We start from the raw sequence: 11,527 nt of genomic DNA on the forward strand, positions 1-11,527 counted from the left end.
AATAAACCTGTAAACTCTGACCCCTCGAGAAAGAGTTGTTGAACATCCCACCCTTACGGGCCTTCTTCTCTACATGCTTCGCCTGACTCTCCTGTTTAATACTCTCAACGGTACAGATATGCTCCACTACCTTCTGAAATGAAGGCCTAGTGGTTACAATCTGAAGAGCTAATAACTGAAGCCCAGTGTTCAACTCCTTCACAAACCGCCGTATCCTCTCCCCCTCAATGGGCAGCAACTTAATAGCATATCGGGATAAGGAGTGGAGATAGGATCCATACACAGCAACCGAAGAGTTCCCCTGATCAATAGTAGCAAACTCATCCTTCCTTCGGTCCCTCAGAGTATGCAGAACATACTTGTCCAAAAACACAGAGTAAAACTGGGCCCAAGTCAACGGAGGAGACCCAGCTGGCCTACACTCCACATAAGCCCTCCACCAAAGCTTGGCATCACCCAAGAACTGGAACGTCACAAACTCTACCCCGTACTTATCCACGGCCCCCATCTTATGGAGCCGCTCATGACAGTCGATGATGAACTCATATGCGTCCTCCGACTCAATACCATAAAACACAGGAGGCTTCATTTTTGTGAAACTCCAGAACAGATAATGTTCCTTACTCGTCATCACTGGCCCTGCAGCAGGCCTCGGGAAGGCCTCAAAACCAAGAACCTCATCCAAGCGAGGCACCACTGATGCTGCGTGCTTTACCCTCGGAGCTTGTGCTCTATCTAGATCTTGAGCAGCTGCCCTTGCGCCCCTACCTGCTGGACCCACTGGTATAGCTCTGGCCTGTGCTAACCCACGCAACAGATTCAGCACTTTTGCCATCGCGTCTAGTACACCCTGAGCCGCTGCAGCTCCTGGTGGGACTGGTACTGCTGCTGGCTAGGCTGGTGCAGCTGCAACTCCTGCTGCCTCGTTAAGGACCACTAAAGGCACGGGGTCAACCACTGGGACGCCACCCCCAGCTTGGGACACCCCTGTGCCAGCTCCTCTGCCTACACCTCTTCCACTAGCTGCTGTCGCGCGTGTTCTCACCATCTGCGAGAGATTGAAGGATAGTCAGATACCAATTTGAATCAGCAGATAACAATTGGAATCAAGTAGCACGAAAGAAGAAAGAAAAGGGAGTTTTCCTAGTGTCCGGCAGCCTCCCGAAGATAAGTACAGACGTCTCTGTACCGATCGACAAGACTCTGCTAGAGATGTCCTTGTACGATGAGATCGACGAACCTAGAGCTCTGATACCAACTTTGTCACGACCCAACCCGCCATGACTGGCACCCAACTAAGTCCTAGTGGGCGAACCAACACACACGATCTTTATTCATTCAAGTCTGATTTTAGATTAAACAAGTCAAACGATTTTACTCAATCACGCATCAAATAAATTGTTTAAGTTATGCCCTAAAATACTAAACAAGTGTGAAAGTCTAACTATTACAAATTCCCCGAAATCCGAAAGTCATCATATAGGACTCTAAGCCAAAACACGTCTAAGAGTTGAAATCTAGCTAACGAATATCCATAATGTCCATAAAAGAAAAGATAACATAAGTAGAAGATCCTCGGGCGGCCTGGCATGAGAAGAAGCTCACCCCAAAATCTATTAGCAAATCTCCTACACGCTAGATGTGAGGACGAGTAGCGGTCTCAATATCAAAATCTGCACTCAAAGAATGCAGCAAGGTAGTATAAGTACAAACACTATGTACTGGTAAGCATCATAGGCTGACTAAGTTTAGTATCATGCATATCATATGAAATCAATAAAATAAGTAAGGTAGTCAATCATACACGAATATCAATGCATCCCAACAAGTCAACCACAGACAAATAATACAACTCATCGGATTGCCAAGAATCACAAACACATTAACTACCATGGAGATAAAAGTACACTATTCCCCCACTCACTGTACACGCATGCTATCTGATGTCATAGCTCAGTAGTCATGACCTGCAGGGGACCCATGGTGTCCATGTACCACTCGTTCCGAAACACTCCTCGGACCCGAGCACAACCTCCGCTCTGCAACGAACTTCGGACGCGGGATATAACAATAAACCTCTCATTTCCAGAACTAGCCCCGGACCACGAGCCCATAATCTAGGCCACATATGTGCATTGTTATACCTTCTCAATATCCATATTCACCTCATGTTTCATGTCACAACACTCTCGAGAAGGCTATATTAACTTCTCATCACAATACAGCCACTGCAGAGTTAATCACACAGGAATAATGGCATAAAGCCTACACAACATTCAATCACAAACACATAGGAGCTTAACCACACAATATCATGTAATGAATACTAGACATGCTTTCTCCTAATGAAATCACAAACATACATTCAACTAACCAAAATCTAACTCAAGTAAATCGTAACCTACCTTAAAGTAGAGCTGGAACAATGCAAGTCACTCTGCTACAGCCTTTCCTTTCTTCAAAGCCTCAGAACGCTCAAAGTCTAGAAATAAGGGACCCAACGAGTTATAATGCTCAATCACAAGTTCCAACACAAGAATACCCTTCCTTACCCCCATTCCAAGGGTTGGATGATTTTCTAGTTGATAAATAACCTATTTAGACTCTTAGTACTCATTAATTATCAGTTTATAACGACATTCATCAATATTTCCATTACAAGCAGTTTTCTTTGGCAAGACACCATTTTTATATAACCTTAGGTCTCCAATCACTTATTTTATGTCTCTAAATGTTCAATTTATGATCAAGAACAACTAACCATCGCATTTAGATGATAACTAAGCGATAATAATCATAACCCAACAAGTTTAGAAGTTCCATTAATATTCTAGGGTTTCTAATTCAATTCCACCATTAAAGACCCATGAGGATGATTATAATCATGAAGGGGAAAGGAATGATAGAATGGAGGCAATGGAACTTACCTCAAAAGATTGTCTTGCCATAGCTTGGAATTTCTCTCTAAGTATTTGTTGGAAAGTGTGTTGGGGTATTATGAATGAGAAAATAAAACTAAGGCATTTAAAACCCACATTCTGCCTCCCGTCGACCGCTGCAGCGGTCCCGCTATAGTGGTCCCCCACTTTATCGACTGACCGTTATCGCGGTCGGTTCACCCTTATAGCGCCCAACCTTCCGCCACAGCGGCCACCAAGGAAATGGATGGCCGCTGGAAGCGGTCGAGTCACTGCTACAGCGGTACCACCGCAGCGATAAACCCACCGCTGTAGCCGTCCATTTTGGGCAGTGTGGTCGTTTTATGTCCAATTTTTCCCCCTACCAACCCACATTTCATCCAAGGCCTTAAAACACAAAACGAAACATGCATACATACAAAAGGTCGCCCTACGAATCCAACTGCGACCTCGAAATTCCCAATAGAGTCCTAAATTTCCATAACGACCAGAAGGGTCGCTACACTGATCTAGCAGTGATCAGTGGTGAAGAAATGGAGAAGACAAGTTGCATACATAGAGCTTACAGTTACATGAAACAGGTCTATCAACATATTCCAACCAAGATCTCAGAAGCAATTCAACGACAGATGAAGAATGAAAGAGATTGGTGGAACAGGTACATGAACATATTCTATCTCTAATAGTGTAGAGTTTCAGAGGCAGACGAACTAGGTGGATGAAACGGGTTCTTGAACATGTTCCAGGGCAAGTCCTACAACAAATAGGTTTTGCAGTATTATGAAAAGAACTTGGCGATCAAGTATGAAAGACTCCTTGCCATATTTGTAGGGATTAGTAAGCCTTCTACACATATTAGACTCAACAAGGCAAGAATCCAACTATTACACAAACCCTATTACAAGTCATTGACCGGCTAGGACAGGGTTTTGTATTCGCCGACCTATGGAGCATCAAGGGCTATATATATATCTAGGTTTTTCCAAGAAGAACTTGCGCACCCTCAAAGAGAGATTCAGGATATGGATATATCAAGAGATATATCCAAAATATTCAAGAATCTAGGGTTGCGTCCCTATTACACAGAGAAGGATCCATGGAGTTGTTTTAGTGAATAATGTTTCCCAGTTATAAAGTCTAGATTTGTGTATTATGTTTGTTCTATCGGGTTGTATCTTTATCCGCTTATTAAGAAGCATAAAAGTAATACAAGTGTTGTAACTTCAAGTTAGATTCTAGCTTGAATATAGGTTGCAAGTCAGAGTTTAGGTAGCAAGGCTGAGATAGGAGTTAGATTATAGAGGTTGTAATTTGTAACTCGCAGTTGGCTCATTGTCGTAGTGAAGTTTGGGGTAAATCATGCAGGTCTTTAGTCGTGGTTTTTATCACCTTTTGAGCCAGCTGTCTTCTATGTAAAAATTCTGTGTCCTTTACCTTTACCTTCATGTTTGGTTTTATTCCACAAACACATTTATAGAACAGGTTAAGTAACGTGTTCTGTCCATAAGCAAAATGTAGGTACACATTGGGATAGACACTTAGGTCGTGCAAAGCTAACATATATATTTCAAAGAAGGAGAATGGTAAAACGTGTAAGAGCATTGACAAAAATGAATTTAGTTTCTTCAAGAACATAGTGCAATAAAATCTCTATCCTACCAATTTCGTACATAATCATGTAAAAAAAAAAACAATTTATGATAGTGTTATTTTCTGTCAGAGTTGTTTTCTGTATTTATATGTTTTAGGAAAAATCACTATAACATGAAAACATATTAACATGAAGCATAAATATCATTACACCAATAATAAAAATAATAATCTATAGAAAAAATACTTTTAAATAAAAAATACAGGTTTACGCCAGAGGCTTATGCTTTTGCGCTCGGGATTTACGCCCTATGAATCTACGCCTTTCATTTGCGCCCTGAAGCATTTTTTGTATGCCCTACCCTAAGACTCGCCCCAAAAATGGTCCAACAAACTTATTCTTCTTATCAGGAAATTACTTAAATGCTCAGTGCCAAAGAAGAAACAATTTAGCCAACATATTTTCTAATACTCCAATCCGCCTGTATGCCTTTTCTATGTTTTCCCTCTTATATATATAAACTCCTCCTCCACTCTCCAAAATGATAACAACACTTGAAAGTAACAGTAGACTAAAATTGTACCTAAATTCTTCAAAATGCAGGGAAGAATCTTGGCCTACCAGTGCATCCATTGTGAAGGAGTCTTTCTTCCAAGCCAAGGCATAGCTGCCCATACAACCAGTCACCTCATGGATGGTTGGGTTAAAGGAACCCGCTAAAGAAAGGTATTTTTTCCGTATCCGGATTATCAAGTACAACAACAAGATTCTGGTAAGGACTCATCGATTCCGCAGCAATAAGAGGTTACATCTGATGGCTCAACCAATGTTCATTAAGCTGGTGCTCATATTTCAAAAACTCTACTGCACGACCTCCATCGTCTTCAGCTTCGTCTGGCAGATACAAACCACCGGCCAGCCGTAAGAATCATTTGAGGCCTCATAGAAATCCTGTCCATTCGTAGTCAATTTTGAACCCACCACTGGGACAGGAGATGGTAAAGGTGCCTCCTTAAACTCATGGTCATCCACCGTATATCTACAATCAACTGTGGGAACAACATGTGATTCACCAACTTCCTCGTGGTAGTATTTTGTATATATTTCAACCGAAGCGAGAGGCGATAATGTAGGTGCCTCATGTTGCTACACCTTCAGCTGTCACTCCTAGGGGGCCTGGTTGCCAGCCCTGCTACTGAACTAGTTCCCTATGGGTTCCTGTTGAATCTAGGTGCTGCATTGGCTGCCTGGCGTGCATAATCATCAACTTATTCATCCATCGGGAGTAGAATATTGTTACTTTAACTGTAGAGAATAATGTTCATGAGGTTGATAAGCTTGACTTAGAGCTTAGACTTTAGGTTTTTGAGGGATGGACTGGGGCTTTGTTGTTTTGTTTTTGTTGTTATCATCGTCTTCATCTATGTTTCTTGACATTTATCATTGATTTACGTTTATGTTTTGAGCCCTTTTCGTTGTTTTAGTATTGTGTCTGTTGTCCTTTCTTTTTTTGCCAAATGTAGTAGGTGGTGTTTACTATCTATTTGAAAACACTTATTGTTTTTAATTTGATCTTGCAATTTGTTTCAATTTTTGTTAGTTTAAAGTATATTTGCTGTAAATTAATGTCTGGCGGTAAACAAATTTGCGGCATTTGAATTGCATAAAATGAAGTTTATATAATGCCACTGTGTCCTCGCTCTCTTATAGTGTTTACAACAATTGTGAAAATATCTTGCATAGATAACAAAATAATGATAAAGTTCATGATGGGAACTAAAACTTACTCAGTTCCAACCAGTGTTTTAGGGGGGGTTTGAGGCGATGCGTTTTTACGCACGAGGCATAAGCCCCGAGACACAGGGCATATGTCTCACGGATCTACGGGGCGTATGTCTCCTGTATCTTCAATTTATAATTTTATTAGTAAAAAGTTAAGCAAAAGTAGATTTTCATTAAAATTCTGCAAATTAATTCAATTAATTCACTAATTATATATAAAAAAAAAATTACAATTATTATTTGAGAAAGGTAACAACACAAAAAATGATAATAGCCTAGATAATCTTTAAAGTGAAATCTTCAATCACTTCATCATTAATCTCCACATCTATCTATCCTTCCCATTCTGAACCAGTATTTGCAATGATTTTTATTTACATATCATACTATTCTAAATGTGTGAAGACCCTAAGTTGAAAAGATGAATTATCAAAATGTCCATTAAAAGTTAAACGACATTTTTACCCCTCATATACACATTATTCCAATACTACTTTTTACACTGAATAGTAAATCTACGGTCACGACCCATTTTACTAGGCCATGCGGGCACCTATCATTCCCGCCGCGATAGGCGAACCCTTATCCAACATAACCAATTCAAGTAAAGGCAGAAGAAATAAATATATAATAAGTTTCAAATCATCCACATAAGATAAAGTGCGGAAATACTAAATACAACCCCAAAGATCTGGTCTAGTCGTACAAGAGCACTAACTAAATACTACAAGTCTGGAAGATGATAAAGTCTCATAATACAACTGTCTCGGAATAAGAGTAAGACAAGTAAGTCAAGGAAAGAACATCTGGGCAGCGGCCGTCATCGTGCTTACCCTGGAATGACTGTACAGTCGCCTCGCCAATCAGCCGCGAGGGGAAAAAGGGGAACCTGTCTAATACTCTGCATCCATAAAAGAATGCAGCAAGCGTAGGTCAGTATAAAACAACGGTACTGGTAGGTATCATCAGCCGACTAAGTATAACTAATATAATTCAGAAAATAAAGCAGGATAGGCAGATAAATCAACACGTATAAGTCAACACAACTAGAACCAAGTATCTGTCATCACCTAAGTTGAATCATCTAAACCCAAGTGTACCAAGTCTCAATATATATGCAGTCCGAAAATCAAATAACAGAAGAACAACACTGAATCGTCACAATATAAGCCAAGATGCAATGCAATGCAATGCGATAATGTATGAATGCAGTGTAATGCCATGCAAATACTTGGTACACATGTACTCTGGACGGAAATATCGACGTCTCAGTAGCATAACCCAAGGTGACTCGCAAAATCTAAGTGCCACTCATCCCGGATCTTTGCCCAACAGATAGACGAGACCCCGGATCTTTGCCCACTGGGGATTCTCATCAGCACCACCCTGGGGGGACCCGCGGAGTCTATGCACTTACTCAATCCACGATTCCGGAATGAACATCGGATATCGGACTCTCACGTCACTCAAGTAAAAAGAGTTTTCATCAAGTATCAATTCGCTTAATCCACGATTCCGGGACGAACATCAGATATCAGACTCTCACATCACTCAAGTAAAAACCGAGCCCAGCTCATCACAGTGTTTCATCAAGTATCATCAAGGTATCAACAGTGTATCATGAATGGATGAGAATGCGTGCAATGCATCTATCAACATCAATAATCTGATCAATATCACAAGTACTAACATGGGTACGCCAACAATATAATCAATGTCACAAGTACCAACATGGGTACGCCAATAACATATCAAAGTCACAAGTAACAACATAGGTATGCCAATAATATATGTGTCACAAGTACCAACATTAGTATGCCAACAATACCAGTGAAAACTACACAAGTCATATAGAACTCTATCCTCGTATCGGCATCAAGCCGTAAGATACTACAATATCACAATAAAGATGGACAACAGATTCCAATATCTACTAATAACACGAAGCATCAAGCCAACACAATAGAATAATCAAGTCACAACACAACAGGGTGGCTAGCCCCAATCACGCAACAGGGCCCAACCTAAGACAGTATCCAACCCAACTTCACACCCGAAGGTTTACATGATCTCTCCGATAATATAATCTAAATATATGCTTTGCTATACGAAGTCTCACCAAGTGTAAGCCATAACCTACCTGGATGGGCGAACATCAATACACCAATAATCACTTTTTAGCCTTTCCCTTCCGTTGAGCCTCAATATCAAGAAAGTCTATTCGTATTCGAAATCTAGATTAGAAATTATGAAGATCAATACCTAGATTGCTATCATTCAAATTGGGTCAAAAACCAATCCTAGAATTGGGAAAACAGGACCCACAAGGGCAAAATGGGAAATTCGGGGGTAAATTATCTAATTAAACACTAGGTGATCAAAACCCATCAACTAATTGCTATATTAACTCAAGGAATCATCCAATTTCGAAATCCAAGCAAAACCCCCAATTTTGGGTATAAACCCTAACTCTTAAATTCAAAAATTCGACATTAATAATGGAAGGTATATAATTATCAACCTTAGATACATCATAATCTAGCATAAACCCAATTAATTTCATCATTTAAAGCAACTTAGGAGTCTAACCAATTTTATGAAATTCTCATGAAAGACCCATTAACCTTCTTCATGAAAAACCCCAATTTCCTACTTTATAAATCATGGATTAAAGCTTAACCCAAGGGAATGAACCAAAGGAACATACTTGTATTATGATTTAGACCTTACCCCATGGAAGAAACTTGAAGAACATCCTTGAATTCTCCCAAATCCAAACTTTCAAGATGAGAAAAACTCCAACAACATTAAGGGCCAAAAACGCCCAACTGTTCACCCTCGTTTCTTGTGCCAAACGATCCCGAAACTCTCTTTTGATGCCTCTAATGGATTCCTTGTGAAATTACAGTCAAGTTAGGCTTTTGAATCACTTCATTTGACCTTATAATGAAAGAGATACGTTGGTTTCAATATTTGGAAAAGTGCAGATTTTTAAATACGAATTCAGTGACAATTTTGTAATTAATCTGAAAAAATCTAGCAACCCAATTCTTAGTAAAATAATCATAAATCCCTCATACGATATCGAAACTTGATGCTTTCGGTTGCTATGGTTCCAAAATTACGATACGGATATAATGGTTCAGTCGAAAAATGAATCAAAGGCCGTTTGCTCAATATGGTACCCTTTATGCTCAAATCGATGTCAAAACCGAAAAAAATCAACATACAACCCAAACTTATCCAAAACTGATCGGAATCTAATCAAACTTTATGGACATGTCCAAAATCATCATGCAAACTTATTGAAACTTTCAAAACATCGACACGGCATCATCTTGACCCGATGTTGACCGTGGTCAACTCCAATTCTAACTTAGCTAGTTTCTCAACCAATGACCCAAATCACACCCGAACCCTTTTGGGAACTAAACCTATGAAACCACTAAGTCATAAATCACCCTTCGGACATAATGAAATTGTCGGAATTCGATTACAGGCACATTTACCCAAAAGTCAACTTCGAGTCAAACGATTTTCGCTTTAAGACCAAATTTTCTAAAACACATTCCAAAACCCAAAATGAAGCCTAGGGAACTGTGCCACCGATCCCCACGGATCAAGATAGCACTAAAAAGGCTTGGGGACGAGTCAAAAGGGGAAAAACGATAAAAACGCAATAACGACCAAATGGGTCGTTACATCTACTTACCATGCAATAAATGGTAAATGAATCAATTAAATAGAAAACAAATCACTATTTAATCCTTTAATAAAGATACCAAAAGAAAAGAGAATAGAAATAACCAAAAAGTAAAAGTAAATCAAAAGAAAGAAAACGTGCGAGCAGGTAATGAGCAATCCGTTCACATAACCAACTTTTAATTGTTCATCTTGGCTTTTGTGCTTCTCGCAAAGGTGTGAATGTGTGCTGAAGCTCAAGGGTTAAATGCTCTTGCATCTCAAAATATTTGTCGCATTTTCATTTATACGCCTCTTAAGAAAGCATTTATAAGAGTGATATTTTGACTATTTTACCCTCTTAATATATTTTATGTAATCTCTCATCAATAAATATCTACTCCCTCAATGGTGAGAACCTCTTAAATATTGCTAATTAGTACAAGGATAAAATGGAAGAAAGTTACTTAATTTTGTCTTGATTAAATAAAACGATAAATATTTTGAGACAAGGATTATAATACGGACGTCAAATATTTTGAGACGGAAGGAGTAATTTATTACTACATTTGAAGAGTCAGACGCGTAATCTATATATAATATAAAGCTAGGAATAGACAATCCTATGTGGCACCTCTCTATGACCTCCATTGATATTTATCTTTTTTCTCAATTTTTTGACATTTTTCTATTCATTTCTCTATTTTACCAAATAAAATAAAATATTAAAAATTTCATCCATCCACCCATAATAAAGACTCACTCACCATTTAATAGCATTATATATGTCATTACTTCCCCTATAATTATTGTGATTACTTTGTATTAAATTTATTAGTAAAAATAATTTATCTTTTTTTTTATTCATTCTTTGGTTTATTATTGTATTAAAGAAAGACAATCATATGTGACACCTCTCTATGGCCTCCATTGACATTTATCTTTTTTCTCAATTTTTTGACATTTTTCTCTTCATTTCTCTATTTTACCAAATAAAATAAAATATTAAAAAGCTCATCCCTCCACCCATAATGAAGACTCACTCACCATTTAATAGCATTATATTTGTCATTACTTCCCCTATAATTATTGTAATTACTTTGTATTAAATTTATTAGTAAAAATAATTTATATTTTTTTAAATTCATTCTTTGGTTTATTATTGTATTAAAGAAAGACAGTGGAAAATTGTAAGAAACTTTTAAAATTCCATCAGTCGCCTCATTTCTTTTTAACAGAAATCCCATCAATTGCCTCATTTATTTATAAGTAATTACACCTTAAATATCATTTGTAACCTCCACACCCAAATACAATCCTCTATTAATAACTCTTATGAGTTTTGACCGGACCTTTCCCTCTTCATATTACCCCTCCATTTTCTTAAAAGTTTCCAGCCTTTTGAAATTGTGATTCAATGTTGTCATTCTATCTATAATTCTATATGTTAGGTAGATTTATATATATTTAGATTTGTATCTGGGGACTTTTTCCAAATGCTTAACGTTAGAATAATAATCATCACTCTTTCGTGTTTTTGTCACCTATATTACTT

At 38.3% G+C, this 11,527-nt stretch overlaps 1 long non-coding RNA gene across 1 annotated transcript; it reads right to left on the reverse strand.

The window, feature by feature from the left end:
• Positions 1–6,896: 6,896 nt before the first annotated feature.
• On the reverse strand, positions 6,897–9,226 carry LOC132640320 (uncharacterized). Its single transcript, XR_009582206.1, has 2 exons — positions 9,022–9,226; positions 6,897–7,192 (listed from the first exon to the last, which is right to left on the reverse strand). It is a non-coding gene; the product is annotated as an uncharacterized LOC132640320 (long non-coding RNA).
• Positions 9,227–11,527: the final 2,301 nt, after the last annotated feature.

Source organism: Lycium barbarum, chromosome 1 (assembly GCF_019175385.1).
Source record: "Lycium barbarum isolate Lr01 chromosome 1, ASM1917538v2, whole genome shotgun sequence".
Classification (NCBI taxonomy): Eukaryota; Viridiplantae; Streptophyta; class Magnoliopsida; order Solanales; family Solanaceae; genus Lycium; species Lycium barbarum.